The 23,513-nt window shown below is 46.4% G+C and overlaps 1 protein-coding gene across 2 annotated transcripts in view; it reads left to right on the plus strand.

Annotated features, from left to right (window-relative positions):
* Positions 1 to 23,513, plus strand: part of PACSIN2 (protein kinase C and casein kinase substrate in neurons 2) — a 176,594-nt gene that overhangs the window by 59,608 nt on the left and 93,473 nt on the right. Inside the window, exon 1 of one of the 2 annotated variants that reach the window (XM_003419804.4) lies at positions 8,005 to 9,628. The exons of the other annotated variant lie outside the window; for it this stretch is intronic. The gene's annotated coding sequence lies outside the window, so the exon portion shown is untranslated. Of the gene's footprint in view, positions 1 to 8,004; positions 9,629 to 23,513 lie in introns of those variants that run through there. 2 annotated transcript variants of the gene reach the window in all.

Genomic DNA, 23,513 nt, shown 5'->3' on the forward strand with positions numbered 1-23,513 from the left:
TGCTGGGCCCAGTCAGCCTCTTGGCAAAAGTCCCCTCACTTTATTTCCTTCACGGGATCTTGTGAATGAACCCTGTATCCACACTTTGCCCCCTGTGGTCAGTGTGAATTTTGACAGTTGCTTCCATTTGGATTGTTAAGGCATTGATTGATGGATTTGCCGACATTCCTTGACTGTTCTCTCCAGGTTTCTTGGGAATTACTCTGTACGACTGCCACCTCAGTGTCTCTCCTTCCGTGTTTCGACCACGCCCTTAGAAAGGCCCCACTTTGGATCTTCTGGGACTTTAACTGTGATGGACAGGCATCACCGTGGGCTCCCCGCACCGTCCCCAGCAGATGATTGTGGTGGCTGACATTTGGAAACATTTCTGCCTGCCTCGTGCTGTGCTGAGCACCTTATGTACATTATCTCATTTAATCTCCACAGCACTGTCAGGTGCCTACTAAGGTGGTTTTCACATTACTGCATCCCACTCCTCTCTGCATCGGGGGCCGCTGTGTGACCAGCCACTAGCCAGTTACCAGGCCCGCACCTTATCCCATGCCGAGATATGGCTGGGAAAATTGTGTTAAAAGATTGTACATCTTATTGTTAGTAATATGTACTATGCACAGTGTTGCAGTGAGTAATTTGCAGATCTCTCAGGTGTTCACTCACAGGTGTTCAAAGATAGGATTTATAAAGGTACTGATAATAAAAGGCAGTAATACTCTGTCGTATAGGGTTGCTATGAGTCAGAATCGACTCGACGGCGCTGGGAATACCTGTAAGTAAACGTCAGTTTTAAGTGGCAAAGTAGGAGACATACATAAAATGAGAGACACTTGCAAGCTTGTAGCTGTATTTATTCTATTTATAATTATCTCCAGATTTCAGACTGAGAGCTTTTAGAGGCTAGAGACCATGTCTTTTTAATTGATTTTATTTTACATGATAATGAATGATATCTGAGTAGCGGAATTATAGTATTGAAAATCTCGAATAAGGGTTCAGTTGGTTCCCGTTTCTCGGCACCTGGGTTCTTGGTCTCTCCTTTTTCCCTTCGCTGGTCCAAAATGGAGGAGGAGAAAGGAGGAGATAATGGTAGAGTTCTGGAAAGCCCGGGGTCGTGGTTTGTTTATATATTTGTATCCCTCCTGGTTTCACGAAGGATTCGAGTTGATTGTTTGGAAGCCACAGCCCAGAGAGGGAGGTGACAAGTGAGGTGCAGAGTGACACAGCCTCTTCTTGACCTGACTGGGCTCAGGGTCCCCTTTCCTGGGGCATTTTCCCATCCCCGTCTCTATCCCACCCCCTGTTCCATGTCTGTTATGTGGCACTTGTCACACTGTGTGGTCCCATGGGTACTTGCCGTCTACCTTACTAGACTCTAAGCTGCTTAAGGACAACCCCCCCCCCCGAAAAAAAAACCCAGAGCCATGGGTGGTGAATTATTTTGTTTGTAACTTCCAGAGCCTAGCTTAGAGAGGGTCCTAAATAACTTTGTCACATATTGTCGTTAGGTGCCGTCGAGTCGGTTCCGACTATAGCAACCCTGTGCACAACAGAACGAAACACACTGCCCGGTCCTGTGCCATCCTTACAATTGTTATGCTCGAGCCCATTGTTGCAGCCACTGTGTCAATCCACCTCGTTGAGGGTCTTCCTCTTTTCCGCTGACCCTGTACTCGTTCAAGCGTGTCTTGGAAGAAGTACAACCAGAATGCTCCTTAGAAGCAAGGATGGCAAGACTGCATCTTACATACTTTGGATATGTTGTCGTTTTGTCACATGGATGAATTAAAATGTAAATAAATGAGGAAAACATCACACCAGTAAATCCCCAATAAAACATTAATGTAGCATGTTCCTAACTTTATTCCTGAAAATATCCACAAATTCACCGTAAACCTTGTTCGCCATTCCTTCTTGAGTTTCAGCCTTCCTTTTGAGATCATCTCCTACCTTCAGTGTGTTGCCCAGAGAAGGCTGGAGCTGTTCCCAGGAACAGGTCTGGGGGCTCTGACAGCTCAATCCTGAGATGCTGCCGTAGAAACCCAGGTGCTGCTTCTCATGACGGCATTTGGGGATTTTATAAAATGCATAAGAAAGAAAAAAAGAAAAACAAACTTGTTCCTCCTACCACATTGGTGCTTTGAAGTTTTCCTCAACTGGACTTTCTGCTTTAATGAGTCTGGCTTTATTTTTATTTTTTAACTTTGGGAAGTACCAAAGGAGTGAAGCAGCTGAATATAAAAGATTTCAATTTTAATGTTTTTTTTTTACTTTGCCAAAGATAGAACTGGTACTTAGCTCAGCTTTGTTCTTTGATGGGAATGTCAGACATCTGGCTTGGATTATTGCTTTATACGTGTGGGGGGGGGTAGAGGGGGTGGGGCGGGGGAGGGCTACAGGTAAGAGGGCTCTATTCCTTGTTCATGACAACTGTGAAAGGCTAATGAGTAGGACTTGAAAATAGCTACCATCTCCTCTGTCTTGGTCATCTAATCTGCTATAACAGGAATATAGCACAAATGGATGACTTTAACAAAGAGAATTTTATTCTCTCACAGTGTAGTAGGTTACAAGTCCAAATTCAGGGCGTCAGCTTTTTCTCTGTTGGCTCTGGAGGAAGGTCCTTGCCATTAATCTTCCCCTGGACTAGGAGCTTCTCTGTGCAGGGACCCTGGGTCTAAAGGACAAGCTCTGCTCCTGGTACTGCTTTCTTAGTGGTATGAGGTCCCCCTGTCTCTCTGCTCTCTGCTCGAGTCCATTTCCTTTTATCTCTTGTAAGATAAAAGGTGGTGCAGGCCACACCCCAGGGAAACTACCTTTACCTTGGATCAGGGATGTGACCTGAGCAAGGGTGTTACATCCCGCCCTAATCCTCTTCAACATTATCCAGTCTTGCTTTATTAACCATAGGCAGAGATTAGGATTTGCAACATATAGGAAAATTATATCAATCGCAAAATGGAGGACAACCATGTGATACTGGGAATCATGGCCTAACCAAGTTGACACATATTTTGTGGGGACACAATTCAACCCCTGACACCCTCCCCCAACCAAAAAAAATGATTTATCAAATGTTTTTAAGTAATCTCTTTATGATTATGGTAGGTTGCTAGAATTTAAGATTTAATTTTTATTTGAAGACAAAAAAAGGTAATACCTTAAATTACGATATCAGATTTTACTTGTATACTGACTGTTTTAACAGCCAATGAAACCTGCCATTTGCAAGTTGCTTGACTGGTGTTATTACCCCTTTTGTTGCGATGATGTTGATGAAAGCCTGAGTTAACTTGGTTAGAAAATGGGGCATTCGGGTTCACCAAAGTAGTTTGTGTATTTTTTTTTAATTCTTAGACTAACTGTTACAACCCTGTAAAACACAATGCTAAAATTATATGGAACTTAGTTTGATCTTTGAATCATAGGCATCTTGCAGTACAGTTCATGGTCAAGTTCAGGTAAATGTCAGTTGCCATTGTGTTGCAGAGTGCTGGGCAGGGAGAAGTTCCCATTACTTAAGCTCTATTGAGAGCTTTTCTTTCTTTCCTCCCTTGCTTTGCCTTCCAGTCCCTTCTTCTTTATTGAGGTATTAATTGACATGCAATTGAATGCGCCCATTTAAAGTTTGACAAACATACACACCTGTGCGACTATTGGCCCAGTCAAGATATAGAGCACTTCCAGCACTCCAGAAAGCTTTCTTGTGCCCCGTTGCAGACACCTCCACCCCACCCTACCTCCTGGCCTCGAGGAACTTTGATCTGTTACCGTGGATTGGTTTTGCCTGGTCTAGAGTTTTATATAAGTAGAACCACATAGCGTGTACACTTTGGCGTCTGGCTCTCTCGCTTAGCATAATACTCTGTGATTCGTCCATGTCGTTGTGGACGTCAGAAGTTCCTTCCTTCTGATGGCCGAGTGGTATTCCACCATGCTTCTCTGCCACACGGAGTTGGTTTTTGGCGTCTCACATGGAGAAGTGTGGCCGAGAGCTCTGGCCCTGTCAGGGTATCTGCCAGGTTCTTTTATACTTCCCCTGTGGCCAGCTCTCCTCAACATTTTGAGGAAGGCAGAGAGGTGGCTGCACAGAACAAATAAACGGGACATTTGGGGAGTCATCTTTTCACCAAAACCATGGATCTTGCCAGTCCTTGGGTAGTTTGGCTTCTCAGAACATCTCTATTCTGGTCACCCCCAGCTTGTGGCAACGGATAAACCAAAGAAACCAAACCCATTGCTGTCGAGTTGATTCCAACTCATGGTGACCCCTTGTATTACAGAGTAGAACCGCTCCAAAGAGTTTTCTTGGCTGTGATCTTGATGGAAGCAGACCGTAAGCCCTTTCATTGTGGTGCTGTTGGGGGGGGTTTGAACCACCAACCTTTAGGTTGATAATTGAGTGCAAACTGTTTGCTGTACCTTGGGGACCTTGGCAGCCGATATGACCTTGGCATTTGTCTTCCTGGAGACGGGGGGGATTAAAATTCCTACTAGTGTAAGGCCTTGTAACTGGGGGGGCTTGTGTTGGGCTTGTACATGGCTTCTGCCATCTCTGTTGGCAGAGTAGAGCTCCTGGCCCTGTACAGGGCTTGCTCTGTTTAGGGACCAGACACATGGAGCCTGCCTGGCATGGGACTGCCAGGTACCCCTGCTTTTCACGCAGCCTCCCGCCTCAGAGCTGTGCTGCTTTTCCTTTGCCCTGCCCTTGAGCCCCGTGGGGCAGGGCTGAAGCCCAAATGGCAAAATTTCAGTATTTATTATACCATCCAGGAACCCTGGTGGCATAGTGGTTAAGCGCTCGGCTGCTAACCAAAAGATCACCGGTTCAAACCCACCAGCCGCTTTGCAGGAGAAAGATGGGGGGCGTTCTGCTTCTGTAAGATCACAGCCTTGGAAGACCTAGGGGGCAGTTCTGCTCTGACTGAACACAAACTTTTTTTGTGTTTTTATTAACCATCTGGGTACCGTGTGCCATAATCACTTGAAGAATCACCTTGTAGAAATTTTACCCTTTCCCCATACATGACCTGCTGCCAGATACCCTCATTTTCCCGACAGGTCCAGTTCCATGGGAGGCATGGGTGTGGTAGAAAGAGAATCAGGAGCCCTGGCGGAGCAAACTCACCTGCTGACCCAGCTTGAACCCACCTGGCAACTCTGTGGGAGAAAGACTTGGCGACCTGCTTCTGTAAAGAGTACAGCCAAGAAAACCTTGTGGGGCGGTTCTATGCTGTTACATGGGGTTGCTATGAGTTAAAAAAGACTTGGTGGCACCCGGTGATAACAGAAAAGAGGAGGGGCTTTGATGTGGGGAACTTGAGTTTGAATCCCAAAGCAAGAACCAAAACCAAACCCATTGCCATTGAGTCAATTCCAACTCATAGTGACCCTATAGGACAGAGTAGAACAGCCCCATAGAGTTTCTAAGGGGTGCCTGGTGGGTTTGAACTGCTGACCTTTCAGTTATAGCCAAGCTCTTAACCGCTGCACCACTAGGGCTCCTTTTGAATCCCATTCTACGATTATTAACTAGGTGAACTAGGCAGTTTGCTTAACCTTTCTGGTGGTTCCCCGTCGTGTAAAACGGGGCTAGTGATACATATCTTTAAAAGAACCATAGGAACTTAGTGAATGGCAACCACTCCCCCGCCTTGACAGTTGTGTAATAATAGGTATCAGATCCAAGAGGTAGCCTCGTTAGACCCTTGTACCCATGGCTGTGTTAACGATCTCTTTTGTCGAGAATCCCCATCCCGACGTACTGGTGTGCCCATGATCGGGTGAGGAGGGAGGTAGTGAATGACACTGGTCTTCAGCTAACTTGGTAGACTTTCTCTTTCTGAATTTGTTTTCTGCCTTAGTCCGTATGGTCTGAGTAGGCTGGTGGCAGACTCTCGGAGAACCAGCTCATGTCCCCTCCTTTGTAAAGCCTTCACCGACCCTGTGTAAATTGCTCTTTTTGCCATGTTTCCCCAGCCCTTGGGACACCTGGGTGCTAGCATTTATCAGCTCAAATCATTTTAATTTCTTTGTACTTCTGCCCTGCCCAGACTCGGTGAGCCCGTTGGCGGCAGGGACCTTGGCTTTTCAGTCCTGGGCCCTAAGGCTCTGCACTGTGCCTGGCCAATAGTGTTTGGTGAATGAATGCCCAGTGGTTTCAAGTCTTTGGTGACAGAAACCAGATCAGGACTGGAAATACCAGTTTAGGCACCAAGTACTAGAGATTAGCAGGGGGGTTCCCTGGTGCTGTTCCCAGGGGACGAAGGGAGAGCTGCTCGGGCCAGTCACATCCTCTGCCTGGAGTCCACTGGTGATCTGTGTTACAGAGAGGGGGGCGGTCCCCAGACACACCAGAAAGCTGGCCTCCTTTCGTGCTCCTCCTACTGCCACGTACATTCTTAATTCAGTTCAAATTCAAATGTTTATGAAATAGCAATGAAATCCAAGACAGTTCTGATCCTTCAGGGAAGCCAGATGGAGAGATGGCATGGTGCTGAGGTTAGCAACTGGGACTCTAGCCCGACTGCACGGGTCCAGATCCTGGCTCCAACTGACTAGCTGTGGAACACTGGGCAACGCTGGGCGTTATGTCACCCACCTGCACCGCAGTTACCTCAAGTGTAAATGGAGTTAAGAGTACTTGCCCCCATAGGGTTATTTTCACGATTATGTGAGTTAAAGTAAAGCGCATCCCGTTGCCGTTAAGTCGATTCCAGCTTATAGCAACCCTATAGGGCAGAGTAAACTTGTCCGATAGGTTTTCCAAGGAGCAGCTGGTAGATTCAAACTACCGACCTTTTGGTTAGCAGCTGAGCTCTTAACCACTGTGCCATCAGGGCCCTCTAAAGCACATATTGTTGTTGTTGCGTGCCACTGAGTCGATTCTGACTTATAGCGACCCTATATAACAGAGTAGAACTGCCCCATAGAGTTTCCAAGAGGCAGTTGATGGATTTGAACCGTTGACCTTTTGGTTAGCAGCCATAACTCTTAACCGCTATGGCACCAGGTCTCCTTAAAGCATGTAAACCCATTGCTGTCGAGTCAATTCCGACTCATAGCGACCCTATAGGACAGAGTGGAACTGCCCCGTAGAGTTTCCAAAGAGCGCCTGCAGGATTCGAACTGCCGACCTTTTGGTTAGCAGCCATAGCACTTAACCACTACACCACCAGGGCTCCATAAAGCACATAGTAAACACTACATACTATCTCCTGAACAGCCCGAGTTTGTTGGATTAAAAAAATAATAAAGCAAATGAGACTCATAAACGAACAGGATGAACAAACCTACCTTGCTGCGGCTGCCTCCCCGTTATAACCAAGCCCCAAGTGGGCTCTAGGGCAAAGAAGAGATTTCTGGCATCCTGCCTTGATTAAAAAGGCAAAGTGGTCAGGCCACTGTGCCAGAACTTATGTGGTTCTTCTTTCACAGTGAAAGAAAATGCCCCCCCCCCCAAAAAAAAGGGCTTTTGTGATCATATGTTTGTGCTGCTTAAATTTAGTGAAAGTGCTGTGAAAGGTAATTGACCGGTTATTGGTTTTCCTGAGTGCGAGGAGTACACGTTCAATGGCTTGGAAAACCTTTCTGTGTGCTGTGGTCAGGTGCATTGACCTTGACTCTGGAGTTGTGACTTGGACCCATAGCTCAGCCTCTTCCAGCCTTAGGGCCCATCACTGGACAAAATGGTCTTTGTGGCCGTCAGACCCTCAGCTCCAGTGTTCCCTGGTCTTGTCTACTGCGCAGCAAACCCAGGGTGAAGCGGCTGTCAGCAGTGGAGCCCAGGTGACAGAGTTCGCGGCGTGGGGCTGACCCGGCCCTGCAGTGTGCGGCCTTCTGTGACGACGCGGTCAGCTTAGCTGAGCCGACTGCAGAGGACAGTGAGTCAGTGTTGTGTCGATTCCGCCATCTGTTGTTTTTTTTTGGGGGGGGGGCGGGCAGGGGTGGTGTAATAATTTTCAAAGTAGTGTGAATTATCATTATGTCAGGTAATCTAGCCGCATGTTCATATGGTCTTTGGTTTATTGGTGTTTCAGTTAAGAAATTTCTCAGCACAAGATTTTGGAAAGAGATTTTTAACCTACTCTTTTTTGTTGTTATGAGGTTGGACTAAGCTAGATGGCTGTTTGTTTTTTTTTTTTTAATTTTTATTAAGCTTCAAGTGAACATTTACCATTCCAATCAGTCTGTCACATGTAGGTTTACATACATCTTACTCCCTTCTCCCACTTGCTCTCCCCCTATTGAGTCAGCCCTTTCAGTCTCTCGTTTCGTGCCAATTTTGCCTAGATGGCTGTTTTTATGGTCACATTTTGGAATTAATGCGGGCAGGAAGAACGCTGGTAAACAGTGTGCATCCATTTAGCAGCATTTCCCTGCAATCTGTCCTTCAGAGCCCCATGCTTCCCCTGGCCCATGTCACGTGCTCCCAGGAACAGTCTTGAACCAGCCATGTCCTGGCCACTGCCACTTCGCACAGTTTATCAGCAGAGGAGGTGGGGGTGGGCAGGTAACCTCAGGGAGGCTCACCTTGGGGAAATTAGCCCTTGAAATGTATTTCCTACATGGTTTTACAGATTCGTTTCAATCTGTTCTTTCTGGTAGCGTTTGTATTTTTTGTTACTGTTGCATAATTTTGAAAACCTTTTTATTGAAGTATAATCTACAGCACAGATCCTAGGCGTACATACGAGTGAATTTTCACAAACACAGCACACCATAACGGTTCAGAAAAAGGCACCATTACTGAGAAGCCCCCTGCTAGACCGCTTCCTGCGCTGTCCCTTCCCCTGCCCTGTCCTGCCCTCCAGTGGTATAGATGAGCTGTACCCCTTGGGCTTTATCTAAGGGGAATTGTGCAGTGTGTGTGTTCTTGTAAATAGGCTCCTTTCTTCCTTACTTAAGTTTGTGTTACTCTCTTTACCTTCACTTTCAGTGCTTTGTAAAAGCCTAAGAAGTAAGGTGGTTTTGGTTTTGCCTTTTCCATCTGGGCGTTCACACTGTGTTCGCGTCCCCCAGTCCTTAGAAGGTGGGCGGTGCGGCCGAGAAACTGGGTGCCACTGCCTGGCGTCCAGCAGGTGATGCCGCTCAGCGTCCTAGCAAGCTGCTGTGCCTGGGCAGCGTGGGGGTCTCAAAAAGAAGTTGGGTTTTACCCGTAGCTGAAATGTACTCCTGTGCCACCTGGCATCTCAGGTACAGAGCAGATCTTTTTTTTCCCCTCCTAAGCAGAAGGATTCCCCAGTGCAAGAAACGACTCTTAAGACTGTCGTGGATCCAGCTTATAAACAAGTTGTTTGCTGGGAGTTTTGTTCTTGGACCTCATCTCTCAGTCTCCATGGAAACACGGAACTTTCTGGCACTTTCTGAAAGCGCAGCTCTTCCTCCTGCAGCGGCCACGCGGGCCTGAGGACTTGGTGCTGTGCGGGTGGCAGGGTAGGAGTGACCTAGCTTGGCTGCGGGCCTTGGCAGCCAACAGGAAGTGATGAAATGTGCTGGGAGAAGTCGGCTGCAGGCTGTGAGCCAGCGGACGGACGAGCCAGCGGGGCTGCAGAGAGGCAGGTACAGACGGACAGACAGACAGACACTGAGCCATAGCTTAGGCAGCGGAAGCAGTGTTTGCCGGACAAACGTGAGTGCTGTTTGAGGCGCAGGCTGCCTTGAACCTAGACCTTTTTGAAAATGGGATTGTCGTTGATTTTTTTTCCCCTGAGTGATTGCTTTATAGAAATCTCACCTTCTAAGCACACCTAATTTTAGAGCTCCTTGACAGAATTGTTCAAGCCAGTTCGATATTAACTAGCCTGTGTGCGGTGTTTTCTCCGAAATGCTTGGGGAATGTCACAGTAAGCAGCTTTCTTGGCGAATGTTTTTGGCCTGAACAAATGAACGACTGAGGTTTTATAACTTTACTCTGATTTCAGAACATAAGCGCGTGCTTCATTTCAGGAGAGAGAGGATAACTCTGGAACTTGGCTTTGGCATCGTTTAGTCTAGTTTACAGACTTCTGGCTCTATTCTTTTCGTGCGGGGCGGCTGAATCAGTTACTTGAGTTAGCAGTGGAGACGGCTTTTTTTTTCCCCCTACTTTAAGGTATTGTATTTATTACATGCTGCTGTTTCCTTTGCTAACAGCTAAACCTAATCTACAAATACATAAACGGCACTTGTGAGAGAAAAAGAACAAACTAGCTTTCCCCGTGGCCGCTGTTACGTTTCAGGCCTGTCTACGGCAGACCCCCAGAATCGGGCGGCAGCTCCCTCCAGGCCCCCTTCCCATCCTCCTCCTTAGCCTGTTCTTTCTCATTTCTCTTCTCAGCTGGACCCTGTGCCCCTCGACCCCATCTGAGGGCTGTCACTAGACACTTGGTTTATATTTTTATTGGATAGCAAAATGTAGGAGTTTTATTGTTTTAATAACTGATCAGCCTTACATGCATATTAATTATTTCTTATCTCGGAAGTCATATTCTAGAATTGACGAGTTACGGGTCCCTCCTTCCTTCCCTTAATTTATGCAGAACTGTAATTCTCACTAGAAAGTTTTTTTTTTTTTTTTTTTAGCCCGATCCTGAGTGATCCTCAGTAAGTGAGTTCTGTTTTACTGGATAACCTATTGCCTTGAACATTAAAAAGGTAGTATCCTCTTTCTGTTCTCCAGGAAATGCCATGCTGGTCCGGTCTGTGCCACGTAGGGGAGCGTGCTGTCTTGTTAGGTCGTCGCCTAATGTGATTCATGTATTCTTACACTTTCAGGGTTTGCATAGGGAAGGGTTTCTAGAAACCACCAACGTATGTAGTATTTCTTTTAGACCTTCAGCAGGTCCACAAGTTTGCCCTTGGTTTGTGGTTCGGAATCACTCTTCAGATCTCTTCCTTCTTGGTGGTAAGATATCTCACTGGATTCCAGGTGAGCTTTAAGTGCTGCACTTCTGAAAGTGATAAAAGGGTATCACAGCTTCAAACCAGAGCATGTCTTACAGGTAGGAGGTTTATACCAGTAAAGAAAAATAAGCCTCTCTTTCTCCTTTTTTTTACCTTTCTTTTTTTCCGTTGTTAATACTCTGACTGTTTTGCTTACCCACATAATTCTGTTATTCAATTTGGTGGCATAATTAAAAAGATCGGAACACAACAGTAAAGCCGATTTAGCCAGGCCCCCTCATTTTAACAAAGGACTTGAGACCAAGAGGTGAAATGACTTGCCTGCCGACTTGTCCAAGGTCTCACGGGTTGTCGGTGGTTGAGTAAGTCTGGAACCCAGGTCTCCTAACATCTGGGTCGTTGGCTTTTCCTCTCCAGCAGTCTGCGTTTTCCACATCATTATCTCAAGGTGAATAGCGCTTGACGAAGATGACTGTTTTCTTCTGATGAGTCCATTTTTAAACACTCAGCTTTTATTAAATAAACAAATTTCCCTACGTAAGTAAACACTGTTTGGCGTCGGTGTACAATGACTTACCTCACCTACAAAGAGTGTCGTTGTGTCTCCCTCTGAGAGAGAATTTTTGTTGAAAACGAAGAGTTCTCTATTTTACAGTTTTTCTTGCCCCTCCCCGAACCTAGGTGCTCTTCAACAGACACTGATGTCGGTGAGCCTCATTACATGGTCATCTGCTAGAAGAGAAATCCAGGCTTGATAAAATCACAGCCAGTACGTGAAACAAATACTTCATTCTTCTTCGAAACAGGATGTGAAAGGAAAAACCTGAGCTTGGTGTGGGAGCACTTTGGCCCTAGAAGGGGGTGTTGACAACCTTATGTCTTGAGCTGGACTGGACGGATTTTGGAACATGGTAGACTTTAAAGTAATACACTTGAATGTAAATAAAGGGGGAAATGATTCAATTTATAAAGATGGAATTTATCCTCAGCTTTCCAGAGTCAAGTAAAAATAGTCTCTGCAAAAAACTAAATTTGAATCCTGCTGAAATCAGGCGTGGGAATGGGAGCCAAGCAGGGACGTGCTGACAACAGTGGGCGACTGTTCTCAGACCTCCGTGTGGCTCCAGTGTCGGTCCAGCGTCACCTTAAGATACCTTGGGCAGGCTCACGGAATAGTACTTACTAGTGTTTTTTAAAAGTATTTAGAGTATGTATCTTGGAGAATTTCTGAAACAAACACACTACAGGAAAACAGGCATTTTCACAATATTTAACTGTCCTTCAAATGGAGTTCAATAGCTTTATACCTGTTTCAATTTGTAAGACCTGAGAACAGAGTGAGATACACAACAATGTCTTCATGTGGCAGGTCAGAACTGCCTTCCCTCCTGGTGTTCTGGGCACTTTTTGTCATTATCCTTGAAGAAGCTGCTGTGTGTGTGCGTGCGTGTGTGCGTGAGCCGGATGACGCCATCCTGAGGCCTAAAGAAAGAGGGAGACGTCCACCCAGTAGCCAGCTTCTGGGGAGTGGTTTGGTTCAGTTAGCCCATAATTTAGTTACCTTTGTTACCCAATTAGCATTTTATACTTACTGTTATATTTTCAGTGCACGTTAAGTATAGGATATTTGAACTGGTTTTCTTGCCTTGATATATAATTGACCTTCTTATCTTGTGTCCCAGTCAATAAGTCATATTGATAGATAACCTTTTCCTCGCTGTCCCTAGCTCCTGCCCACATTAGTGTGAATTGTGTTGTGCCTGTGAGATTGCATGTTCTTCAAAAGCTGTGAAGGGGTTGCCAGAGTGTTAGGGTGCTGGCTTCGCTGCAGACTGAGGAGGGCTTAAAGGGCAGCCCCCACGGGCTGCTGTTGGTTTGCTCCTTTGGCCTCACCTTCCTCACCTCCATCTCTGTTGGGAGCTCCTTTCCACACAGGTGTCTAGGAGTGGCCTCAGAACCTCCCCTAAGGATTTAAGAACCTTCTCCCAGTACCTCAGGTGGATCCCAGGCCCAAGAGTGGGGTAAAGAGGCATGTGTGTGATATGGGGAGATAGTAACAGTGGAAAACCTGGGTCATGGCTTTGAACGAATGAGTGAATGAGTTGCCGTGTTCTCTTCTCCTTAGAGATTGCTTTTTAAGGCACGATAGTCCTGTTTTACCGGGATGATGTAAATGCATCTGCACTTCACAGTTCTGCCGAGTGCCAAGGGATGGGCTAGGTGTCCATTTAAGCTCTCCTCCAGCCCCCGGGGTCTGGCCTAAATGTTTTTTTCATTTAACTCAGTCATACATGAGTCATATGACATGAATCTTCATATGGACTCATGAAGCAAACTGTTTTGTTTTTTATTTTATTCATTTTTACTTTAAAACTAAAGAAGCTAACAGATACTCTAAATTTGAAATGTGTGGCCATGATCATCGCAGTATTGATAACTGTTAACCTGAGGCCTGTGCTATGCATTTAACACTCTCGCTTCCCGTCAGGGCTTGTTCTGCAGTGGAGTCCTCGAGGGAGACTGCTTTTGCTGACAAATGCTTGGCTGACAAGATGTCATTGATGTAATTAACAGTTCACAATGCTGAACTTTTTGATTCAGAATTCTCTCTTTGATTCTCAAGTTCCTAACACGTATCGGTGGTGCTATTTTAACGAAATAAATGAAGCACAGGGCAGTTGGGGACAGTGAAGTGAACTCTCTAAAGTTCTTCTCTGGTATGAATGGACACATAGAAAGGGCACAGTGGATTCATCACCAAATATCCGTTGACTTGGAAAGCCAGAAACATTTTGGTTCTTTCCCGCCGATGGGAGAGCTCAGCTCAGGTTCACTTAGGAGATCTGAGCCTTACTGGGCAGGATGGATGTTATACAGCAAGACCACGAGGCCACGTGGGAAAGCATGGAGGAGGAACCTTTGCATATTTAACATTGAACTCCAGGGCAGTCCATCTATTCTCAGGTGCACCCAGTAAACTGCTAAGGCTGAAGAGTTTGAATGTGGCACGATAGAAAGTGTTAGTTCTCATGAGGAAAGGTATGAGGTGTGAATGGTAATTTACCCGGAACCTGGCTGCCTTCATGGATGGACATGCAGACAACCGAGCTCTGTGCACATTTCCAGCTGTCCTTTGGATCACAACCTGAATGGACAGTCCACCTGGATGCTGGCTGGCTGGATTGATTTGTTCATTTGTGCATGAGTGCATGCATTCATTCCATTTATTCATTTGGCGGAATCTTTTGTCCACCTCAGTTCATGTTATGACACTGTGCTAGACGCTGGGAAACCATAGATGGTTAACACTGAGTTCTCGCCTCTTAGGAACTCATAGTCTGTGGGGCATAGAAACTTCTAAACCGTGGAGTGATAAGTCTTCTTATAGAGCTATAGAGACCTCATTCTGCTCTGAAGTAGGGGAGTTCGGGAAGACGTTATGGTTTGGTGATGAGTTTTGAAGAGTGGCTTGTTAGGCAGACAAGAAAGCAAAGGCCAGGAGGTCAGAAAGAACATGCCATTCTTGGGGGTTTGATATGGCTGGAGGGCAAATATATGTAGATATACTTTAGCCACTCTAAGTCAGTTATTTTCCATCCTAAGCCAGTTCTTTCTTCAGAATTCTCTACTTCTTTTTGAGGTATTACCTTGCCTCCAAAAGTAGAAACTTTTAATCCCTTATCTTCTCCTCTCTCATTCTATGTCCTTTCTATTCTTCCTCAATGTTATTCCTCTTTCCTGGTCTCCTAAATATTTTCCCTTCCCCAGCCTCTAATCTCTGGGGCCGGGCTTTCCAATATGGTAGTCACCAGCCACATGTGGCTACTGAAATTAAAATTAAATAAAATTTCAAGGTTCAAGAGCTGGTGGCTACCATGTTAGACAGTGCTGGTCTAGAGGCTCGATGGTCTGTTCTCCACTCAGCTGCCCAAGGGAACAGCATTCCGTCAGGTCGCCTCCCATAACCTTTCCTGTGAGGCTCAAACTCTCCCCATAGCCGTTCAGCCCGAGGCTATTGTTTTGCCTCCTCATACTCAGTTCCTCCCTTTCTTGCTTCCAGGCTGCCCATTCTTGATTATTTCATGTCTTTTTATTCTTAATATGTGCAGAATACCTTTCTTCCTCAGATCATTCCCATGCAAGCTTTAGGTCTACCTATTGCCATCAAATCGATTCTGACTCATAGCGACCTTAGAGGACAGAGTAGAATTGCTTTCAGGGCTTCCAAGGCTGTAGTCTTCATGGAGGAGCCCTGGTGGCGCAGTGGTTAAGCACTCAGCTGCTAGCTGAAAGGTTGGCAGTTTGAACCCACCAGCTACTATGTGGGATAAGGAAGTGGCAGTCTGGTTCTGTAAAGGTTACAGCCTTGGAAACCCTCTGGGGCAGTTCCACCCTGTACTGTAGGCTTTAGTTTTGGTTATCTAGCCCTTTAGTTGGAAACCCCGGTGGCGTAGTGGTTAAGTGCTATGGCTGCTAACCAAAGGGTCGGCAGTTTGAATCCGCCAGGTGCTCCTTGGAAACTCGGTGGGGCAGTTCTACTCTGTCCTATAGGGTCGCTATGAGTCGGAATCGACTCGACAGCACTAGGTTTGGTTTTTTCAGTCCTTTAGTGGTTATCCTAGATATTTAAACACACTTAACAAAATCTAAAGTAATGTCTTTTCTCTTGAATAACGAAAGGATTAAAAACATTTTAACTCCATATTCCCTCCCAACTTGTCCAGCATTTTCTTCTAAAAATTTTAATTGTACAAATTAGATACTATGTTTTTTGTTATAGTCGATGCTTATTTTGATTTATCTATGTATTTAGTAGCATTATTTGCTGACCATTCCTCCTTGTGTTTCAAGTGTCCCGTCTGAGATAATTTCCTTCTGCCTCAAGTATATCCTTTACAATTTCCTTTTCTGTAAGGTTTTCTTTTTTGGTGTTGTGTATTTCACCTGTCTGAAAAAATCTTAATTTTACCTCTGTTTGGAAAACTGGCGTTATTGGATATAGAATTCTGAGTTGGCAGTTATTGTTGCTCACATATTGAATACATAATTCCAGCGTCTTCTGGCTTCCGCTATTGTTGTTAGACCAGTAGCCATTATTTGTAGGTGATCTGTCTTGTCTCTGGATGCTTTTATGATCTTTTCTTTATCCTTGAGGTTCTGAAGTTTCGTCTTGGCGTGAGTCTGTCTGGCTGTCTCCCTCTGTCTCTGTTTCTATTTCTTGCTCTCTCTTTTTAAAATCTTCATTGGGCTTCCTTGATGTGTGATTTAGTGTCTTTCAATATTCTGAAAAGTTATCTTTGAATATTGCTTCTTCCTCATTTTTAATGTTATCTCTTTCTGGAACTTCCGTAGATGTAAGTTAGACTTCACTGTTTCCTCCTAGTCTGTTAATCTTTCTTTTGTATTTCCTCTGTTTTCTCAGAGAGAAAGCTGACATATCTACTTATATTCTACAGTTTTTTCTTTAAATTCGCTTTTTTTGGTGGCTTTAGAGTCCTTTATTTCTTGACAGCTCAGTGATGCAATTATCTTACTCAGCTTTTTAAAAATTTCAAGAGTCATTAACATACCTGGTTTGCCAGGCTGCTGAGAAGGGAAGACTATTCTGTCATACTGTGTGTCTGTACCAGATTCTAGCACATTCTCTGACTCATTCATTCCAGATATGTTTACTGTGCACCCATGACTTGTCAGTGCTAGGGATATAGCAGTGAGCAAGACAAAATCCTTGTTCTTAAGGAACTTAAATTCTTGTGAGAGGAGAGAGATAATATATAAATATGTAATTTGGCTGATGGGCTGAGTGTTACTAAGAAAATACAGCAGGGTTAGGGCTGGTATGTTGGAGGAGTGGGGGTGGGTTAGGGAAGGCTTTCTTAAGGGGGCACTGTTTGAGCAGATATCTGGGAAGTAAATTCTAGGGGCTCTGGAGGAAGAGGGTTCCTGGCAGAGGGCAAGCGGGTACAAAGACAGGTATGAGCCCAGTGCCTGTGAAGAACCACAGGAAGCGACTGAGCTGGAGTAAGGGGTGGGGGAGCCGGGTCCCATAGGACCTTGCAGGTCAGGGCGCGGACTGCCAAAGGCAGCTGTTGGCAAGGTTTGAGTTTGGCAGCTTGAACCAGGGTGTTTGAGGCAGAGGTGGTGAGAGGAGGTGGAGCTGACGGGATATGGGGTGAGGGAAGGAGAGGAATCTGGGATGACACTGAGACAATGGAGCCATTACCACAAGGGAAGAGTGGGGGAGGAGCCGCGGATCTCGGGGATGGAGGAGCACGGGAAGCATTTTGGGCCGTTGTTCTAGAGGAGCAAGCCCAGAGGAGAGGCCCAAGTCCGGGTTGGGGCCACTCAGGAGTCTGGAGCTCAGGGGAGAGGGCTGTGCTCGAGAAGCCACGTCAGGAGCATCAGCCCATGAGTGGGCTTTAAAGTCATGGAGGGAGTAGATCATCTCAGAAACTAGTGTGCACTGGGAGGAAAAGCTGAGCGCTGAGCGCCGAGCCCTGGCCCTGTGGGTCTGCAGGCGGCGACAAGGGCCCTGATTTGGTGCTTTGCGGGATAGGCTGGAAGGAAGGTTGTAGGCACGTGTACTGAGTGAATGTAGGTGATACCTCAGGCCAGTTGTCAGTGATGTGAAGATAAGGGATCTGGATCCTTTTACCGGAAAAGCCTGGATTTCGTGTGCATAGAAAACAAAGGTGCCGAGACTCTGTCTTATTTTCTTTTCGTGTTTTCAAAAGTAATGCAACTAACATAGTCTCACGGCAAAAAATGAAGAAATACAGGTATGCACACAGGAAAACCCAAACTCAACTTATTCCAGCATGCAGACGTGATCACTGTTGCATTCATTCAAGTACTCGCTCAAATGTCTCCTCCTTGGGAAACCTTCCCTGACACCAGCCTACCCACGGTAGAACTCTCATCACTCTCGCCCCGCAGCTGGCTTCGTTTTTCCTCCCAGCCCTTCACACCACCTGCCACCACATGACTTACTGGTCTGTTGTCATGGTCTGGCTCCCCACTAGAATGTAAGCGGGGCTTCTTTCGCTGCTGTTCACCCCTATATCCCACCTGCCTCCTGGTGCCTGCACATAGCAAGTCCTGGTTACATCTTGTATTGAGTTGAATGAAAGAATTCACGCGTTGGTGCAGAACCCTCAGCCTTTGTTCTGAGCAGTCACCCACTGTTCAGCATATATTTTTAAATAAGCTCCAGTGTGCAGCCTTTTACGCCAGAATGCTAGTTCTGGCTCTGAGTGCTGCTACAAAGCCACTGTTGCTCTCCTGGGCAGCTGTCTCGGCTGTTCCCAGCAGCAGAGCAGCTCCTGGGCCCTGCGCCTCGGGCAGCCTCAGACTCACTCCCTCTGGCTGCAGGCACCAGGCTTTCTCCCTCCCCTTTCCAAACTGCACCTTCCCTCTCTCCCTCCTTCCCTCCTGACCTGAAATACATTCTGCCCTGTGTCAGTCAGTCAGCTAATCAGGTGTGACCTTGACTTGTCTTTCCTACTGCTCCGTGAGCCTCTGACTAGTGATTTGTTTCACACCCACCCCCCAGCTCTTAGCAAGGTTTCTGTTAAAAAGGTTTCTGATACTACTCAGAAAGTAAATGTTTTTAGAGTACTGGGAGAAATATACATAAAGTATATTGTTGTTGTTGGCTAAATACACTTTCGGTTTATCAGATTAAGTTCAATATGTTATTGAAAACGTTTAAAAATTTGGGACACGGGCTATTTCTTGAGCCAGCCAAACTGGCAGATGTTTTGTTAAGGGTAGGCTCTTTCTGCCCCTGTGTGTGTGTGTGGCGGGTGGGGGGGGGGGCGGGGGGGGTATTATAATTGAAGACAGGAACCAAAACATTTTCTTCCTAGGTAGTTAGGCATTTTATCGTAAGTTGAAATGTGATTGCTTTTTTTCCCCTTTGTAAAAGGGTCACTGGAAATATTTATTAGGCAGATAGTATCGTGAAGAAAATATATGAGGGTGGCTTTGCACCGAAGGCTTTTGTTTTGCGTTCCTGGCGTTTTAAGCAGAGCAGCCAAGGCATGGGCGTGGAAGTCCGGCTTGCTTGCTTGCTGACATCCGCCCTCTGGGGAGAGGCAGGAGGACTTAGAGGACAAGCAGGTTGGGAGGGGAAACTGACATCTGCCGAGCGCCTAGTGTGTGCCAGGCATGTCCCATGTAACATGTCATTTAAATTCCTCATTAACTACCCCACGGAGTAGTGTGTTTATCCATCTTTATGGATAAGAAAGATGAGGCTTAGAAGTTAAAACTTGCCCCTGTCACAGCTGTAACTGCTAGTTCAAACCCTGTGAACAACCACAGCTATCTCAGTTTAAGGGAAACCTTTGCTCTTAGTTTCATGCTTGGGTTTAGTGCATAAGTTTCTGATTATTGCTTGATAAATGGGTTCCCTGCTCATTTTTCCAAATTACTGGACAGCCCATCATGTGATGTGGCCTTTTTTTTTTTAATTTTAATTTTGTTGTTGTTGAGAATATACCCAGCAAAGCACATACCAGTTCAACCCTCTCTACATGTACAGTTTAGTGACATTGATTACATGTTGGAGTTGTGCAACCAGCCTCACCCTCCGTTTCTGAGTTGTTCCCCTCCTGTTAACACAAACTCAGTGCCCTCTAAGCTTCCTATCTAATCTTTCAATTTGATCCCAATTTAGTTCTTAAAAGACTGTAACGCTCAAGGCAGACCTTTTTACTAGTTAAGCTGAACAATTTTTTGGTTTTAAGAAGACTTCAGGGGATATTTTTGGTTTAAGTTTTAGTGATTGTCTCAGGGCAATAGCTTTGGGGGTTCATCTAGCCCTCGTGGCTCCAGGAATTCTGGACTCCATGAGAACTGGAAATTCTGTTCTGCATTTTCTCCCGTTTCATCAAGATTCTTTTTAGAATCTTTGATCAAAATGTTCAGTAACAGTAGCTGGGCACCATCCAGCTCTTCTGGTTTATGTGACCTTTTTAATAGAATCAAGTTCATAAGTCAGCTGTCAGTTTGTCCTGCCAGGCCCAGACTGGCCCTGTATCCTTCTCTAGACTCTAATGCTTCGACTGTAGCTTGTAAATTTGAATGAAATTGAATAGTTTCTTAAGAAAGTGACATAGATTTCTACAAAATATTTAAAAGGCAAATCCTTTTGTGGTTCGTATAGCCTTTTTAACTTCAAAGACACGTATTCATGGTACTGCTTGAGAAGTGTTTGACCAATTCATTCTTGACAGAGCTCCTCACGGGTGTTAGTTCATCTAGGTGGTGGTTTCTTAGTATTCTTGTGGTGGGCGGCACGTTGCCCTTGTTAAGTGCCATCGAGTTGGTTCTGACTCATGGTGACCCCATGCACAACAGAACGAAACCCTGCCCGGTCCTGTGCCATCTTCACAGTCATTGCTATGTTTGAGCCCATTGTTGCAGCCACTGTGTCAGTCCATCTCGCTGAGGGTCCTCCTCTTTTTCACTGACCCTATACTTTACCAAGCATGATGTTCTTCCCCAGGGACTGGTCCCTCCTAATAACATGTCCAAGGTACGTGAGACAAAGTCTCACCATCCTCACTTCTAAGGGACATTCTAGCTGTACTTCCAGGACAGATTTGTTCATTCTTCTGGCAGTCCATGGTATATTCGATATTCTTTGCCCACACCATAATTCAAATGCATCAGTTCTTCTTTGGTGGGCGGCATATGGTGGCTCTGCTTTATTGCTGGTAAATGAACAGGACAGAAACAGAAACACTCTTCTTGCGGTAGAGCGCGTGACTTGGGCTTGTTGTCTGACCAGACTGTGTGCCCATCGGCACCATTTGTAAACGATCTCTCCCGTGTCCTCAGAAGTACCCCAGGATCCGCATGACCTTGTGCTATGCTGGTTTAGACCACCTTCTTTTTGCCATACAGGTTCCTCTCCCTGGGATGCCCTTCCCTACTTCTCCAGCTGCTGAATTCACATGTGAGAAGGAGAAGGGCTTAGTGATCGGCACCTGGCTTATTTGGTGCCATGGCACAGCCACAGCTGAGGCTGGTCCATAGTCATCATTCTTCTGGCAGCTTCCAGTTATCCAAGTCCCACCATACTCCCAGCGCTGAACCAGGCCCCACACAGATGCTCTTTGATCCTCACAGCCTCTCAGGCAGATTGGATCCCATTTTATAGACAAGCAGTGTGAATCCCACACCCTGACCGTGTTTTGCCTGAGGTGACCGGACCATTACGGGGTCACTTCTTGTGAAGGGTCACACGTACCTTCTGATTTACCTATGTAGGCAGGCCGCTGCTTTGGTGGTGGTCTCTCTCTGGTTTTCACGTTGGCCTGACTTTCACCCCTCCAGCCAGGGCTGCAGCCCCTCTAGAGCACTCAGCAGGGCAGGGTGCTCACTCAGATTTTAGGGGCGGGGAGAGCACCAGGAAAAGCAGCAGTGGGAAGCTGCCCACAGAGGCCCTTTGTGTGGCAGGAAGTCCTGCTTCTAGAAGGGGCTGCCTCTGAGTGAAGGGGTTGAAAGATGCTGAAGCGATTGACCTGAGGCCACTCTGACTCATGGGTGTTGTTAATAATGTCCTTTGTCTGATCTTGGGAACCTGCTTTAGTGACCTCGGCTGCTCGGCCCCAGAGCCACCGCTCTCAGCTGTCAGCATTCCTCTTCTCCCTCGTTTCCTATCCTGTCTGCCCTTGTTGAACGCCATCATTTTCTCTCCTGAACAGAGGGGAACCTCCCGACCCGTTCTATCTTTTTTCCTTCTACTTTTGTCAGAAAAATCTTTGTCTCAGCTGAGCTTGTCTGTTTGATTTTTCCTTTTTAGAGACTGAGAGCGTCTTTAAGTTGGAAAGCTTGCAGCTCAAGGAAAAGGTATCCCACTGGGCAAGTGCTTCTGACCAAGAGAAGGAGATCTTTGGGAAGGTCTTGGAGTAGCTTAAGAGTGGGCTGTGGCAGTGCTCCTCAAAGACCGTGGCTCAAGGGGGGAGCGGAGCGCAGAGGATTTTGGAGGATAAAGGGAAACAAAGGTGCCCGAATTGGCCGCCCATTTATTTCCCGCAACTTCATCATACGCGTCTCTTGTGTCAGTGGTATCTGTCACTTGTCAGCTATTGCGGTCAGGATGCAGGGACGCTCTGAAGTGAATTGACAGTGGTGCTGAGGGAGGTACATCGACTGGACTTGAGAGAGGAGCAGTGTGCTTGCAGGAGGGCGTGTGTGTGTCTGATGCTGTTTGTGTAAGGGATGGTGAAATAACAGGGGCTTCAGTCCCTGGCAGGCAGCTTTACGTGCTATGGCATAACTGGGGCTCCTTGCTGGGCTGACATGGTGGCCTATCAATGAGCACTTGTTCTTTAGGGCCGTAAATGAGTCTTTGTTGAACAAGACCGACCGCTTGGGCGATCAGGGTAGAATGGCTACATTTGTGGGGCAGAAGTTCAGAAGCCAAGAAGGGACCATGTTGTGTGCAGTTCCTAGCATGGTGGTTCCCAGTGAGTGCTTCCTTCCCCGTCCCCAGGGTCGATCCTGAGGCTTCCTTGTCTTTGTCTCTCTTTCCCCTGTAGACCAGGGCAGACTTTGGGTACTCATGCTTTTGGAGGCCCCATTTGGATTTTATTAGACATGTTACATTGTTCTCACACTCAGTTTAAACATGTTTTTATGTTGTAAAACTAATTGAAAGAACTTGTGTATAATTTTGCTTTTGAAACTTCTTGGCTATTAGAAATTAATTCCTTCTCCTTCAGAATCATGGGTGCAATTGCTCAGAGGGAACAGCAGGCTGGTTTCACCTGTGGAGGAGCCACAGATGGCTGGATCTGGGGGCAGGGGAGTAGTTTTTACCAGGCAGGTGTGAACGAGGAATTAGACCTCAAGGACTTGATGGTGTTTGGGTCCAGTGGTACCCCAAGGCGAAGAAGGGTGAAGAGAGATGAGGGGGAGGGTGTCCGAGCAGAGACAGGAGGTGTGGTGGGCTTCGAGGCCACAGGGCTGGGAGGTGAGGGGTTTTGTCTCACTGATGAAGGACAGCTCAGTATTACTGCTGTTTAAATTTCTGGTGACTTTTTTCCGTTACTGTGAATATTAGTCCAAAGGAAGAACATAGGCTTTTCATAGCTATGGAGGGAGATGGTGGGGTTACAAAATGGAGGCAGTTGAAAGGACACACTGGGGAGGTCTGAGAAGGGCCCGTGTGGTCTGCGTATGATGAAGCGTTTATTGTATGTGTCCGCCATTCCGCCAGGCGTATTTTGTTACTGTTGGGTGCCATTGCGTCGATTCTGACTCTCGGCGACCCCATGCGACCAAGTAGAACTGCCCCAGAGGGTTTGCTTGACTGTAATCTTTGTGGATGCAGATTGCTAGGTATTTTTTCCATGGAGCCACTGGGTGGGGTTGAACCTCTAACCTTTGGTTACCAGCTGAGTGCTTAACTGTGCCACCAGGGCTCCTTCCAGGCACTTTGGCACCTATAAAACAAGTGAGTCCATTAAAAGGACCTCTCAGGTGCCTGACCTTCATTCTTCCTCTCCACCCAACTCCACCCAACCTTTCCATCCTGTCCTGGAACTCCAGGGACACAAGTCGCCATGGACTGAGGGGCTCCTTTTCAGTGTTGCAGACTGACAGTGAGTCTAAGTATA

This window comes from Loxodonta africana, chromosome 4 (genome assembly GCF_030014295.1).
Source record: "Loxodonta africana isolate mLoxAfr1 chromosome 4, mLoxAfr1.hap2, whole genome shotgun sequence".
Taxonomy (NCBI): Eukaryota; Metazoa; Chordata; class Mammalia; order Proboscidea; family Elephantidae; genus Loxodonta; species Loxodonta africana.